This window comes from Tasmannia lanceolata, unplaced genomic scaffold (assembly GCF_043159265.1).
Source record: "Tasmannia lanceolata isolate RefF3 unplaced genomic scaffold, GAP_Taslan_0.1 ptg000038l, whole genome shotgun sequence".
Classification (NCBI taxonomy): domain Eukaryota; kingdom Viridiplantae; phylum Streptophyta; class Magnoliopsida; order Canellales; family Winteraceae; genus Tasmannia; species Tasmannia lanceolata.
The window spans coordinates 275001-277500 of NW_027518715.1; positions in this window are offsets into that span (position 1 = coordinate 275001).

A 2500-nucleotide genomic window follows, 5' to 3' on the forward strand; every position below is an offset into this window, starting at 1 on the left:
CAAGTCGACGGGTCTAGGCATTCTTGGGCGCAGATCCCGCATCGTCTCGTCGCGTCTGGGCGCAAACACGTCGCGTCTCGTTGCGTCTTCAGAAGTCGTCGCTAACAGCACCTTTGGTTGCCACTGGTGGTTAGGCTGGTTGGTTGCGCAAACCCTATAGGAGGGTGGCATGCTGGTGGGCGTTTTTGCCCGGATAGGCACTAGAATGTGCAGATTTTGGGCGTTTTTGCCTGGATAGGCTAAGGAATGGGCATGCTTTGGGCGTTTTTGCCCGGATAGGCACCGGAATGCTTGGCCTTGGCTTGTCCTAGCAAGGCATTGCTGGGTTGGGCTCCCTTGGCCTTTTGGGCGCCTTGGACGATGTCTTGCGAAGACCATGGGCACAAGGCCATGGCATATGGTGAGGAAAGGACCACGGTTGCCAAGGTTAGGCACCGGAATGCTTGGCCTTGGCTTGCCAAAGCAGGGCATTGCTGGGTTGGGCTCCCTTGGCCTTCCGGGCGCCTTGGACACTGTCTTGGGAAGACCATGGGCACAAGGCCATGGCATATGGTGGGGAATGGACCACGGTTGCCAAGGCTAGGCATATAGAGAGGAATTGCATTTTTGCCCGGATAGGCACCGGAATGCTTGGCCTTGGCTTGCCATAGCAGGGCATTGCTGGGTTGGGCTCCCTTGGCCTTCCGGGGGCCTTGGACGCTGTCTTGGGAAGACCATGGGCACAAGGCCATGGCATATAGTGAGGAATGGACCACGGTTGGCAAGGCTAGGCATATAGAGAGGAATGGACCACGGTTGCCAAGGTTGCGCAAGTTTTGGGCATTTTTTGCCCGGATATGCCCAAGTATGCCCCGATAGGCCCGTTACGCCCCGGTATGAACGCGTATGCCCGGATAGACTCGGTATGCCTTGGGATACATGCGTATGCCCCGATAGGCTTGGTACGCCCCGATATGCGCACGTGTGCCCCAGTAGGGCTCGGTATGCCCCGGTATGTACGCGTGTGCCCCGATAGGCCCGGTATGCCCCGATATGCACACGTGTGCCCCAATAGGGGTCGGTATGCCCCGGTAGGTACGCGTGTGCCCCGTAATGCACGTTTCGCAGATCTCCCCGCATGTCCCGCCCCTATATGTAATACTTACTTACTTACTTACTTTCTTTCTTGCTTGCTTGCTTGCTTGCAATGGTTGGGAGTGCCCGGCATGCCCCGCTGCAGAGACCAAGGGCGCAATGACTTGGCACCGCGGATGCCGGGACTCCGGCACTTCCCGTGGCACTGATGGTTGGTTCCAAAGACAAAAGGCCGTGCAAGGCCACCGCACCGCGGATGATTTTGCTCGTGCTGGCGCCGTTGTGTGGCCAAAGAACATGCGCGAATGCTCGTGTCGGAAGGGTTGGTGTCCTGGCCCCGCGGGTGTCACGAATGCTCGGTTGCGAAGACCATGGGACCAGAGCCATGGCACGTCGGATGATGGCTCCAGCTGGCGCCCCGGCACTTTCTGTGGCATTGATGCTCGGTTTCAAAGACAAACGTGCGCAGGGCCAGGGGACCGCGGATGACTGCTCGTGCTGGCCCCGTTGGGCGGCATTGATGGTCGGTTGCAAAGAAAATGCGCGATTGCTCGTGTCGGGGCCTGGCAAGCCAAGGCCAAGCGAGCCATGGCAACGCGGATGATGGCTCCAGCTGGCGCCCCGGCACTTTCTGTGGCATTGATGCTCGGTTTCGAAGACAAACGTGCGCAGGGCCAGGGGACCGCGGAGGACTGCTCGTGCTGGCCCCGTTGGGCGGCATTGATGGTGTGTTGCAGAGAGCATGTGCGATTGCAAGTGTCGGCCGGGTTTGGGTTCCCTTGGGCTTTCGGGTGCCTTGGACGCTGTCTTGCGAAGACCATGGGCACAAGGCCCCGTCCTGGCCCCTTGTTCGATTCGCTCTCGTCTTGCGCTTGCTTCCAAGGTCCTCCATGACCTTCCCCATGGCCTTGCTAGATCCCCCCCATGACGCATGACCTCTGTCCGTTGATTGGTTTTGAGTGCACACCATGCCCGGCTTGGCACCGTGTTGTCGCGTGAGTGGCATTTGGATCGTGCATGCTGGTGGGCTACCTGCCAATGCGCACAAGCCTTGCACACTAGCCTTGCGCACGAGCCTTGCACAAAAGCCTTGGACACAAGCCTTGCGCACAAGCCATGCGCACAAGCCTTGGACGCTAGCCTTGCACACAAGCCATGCATACAAGCCTTGCTCACAAGCCTTGGGCACTGGCCCATCGCAGTAGCCTTGCACACAAGCCTTGCGCACTAGCTTTGGGCACGAGCCTTGCGCACTTGCCTTGGGCACTAGCCTTGCACACAACCCTTGGGAACTAGCCTTGCGCACCAGCCTTGCCCACAAGCCTTGCACACCAGCCTTGCACACTAGCCTTGCATACAAGCCTTGCACACTAGCCTTGCACACAGGCCATGCTCACTAGCCTTGGGCACTAGCCTTGCACACAGA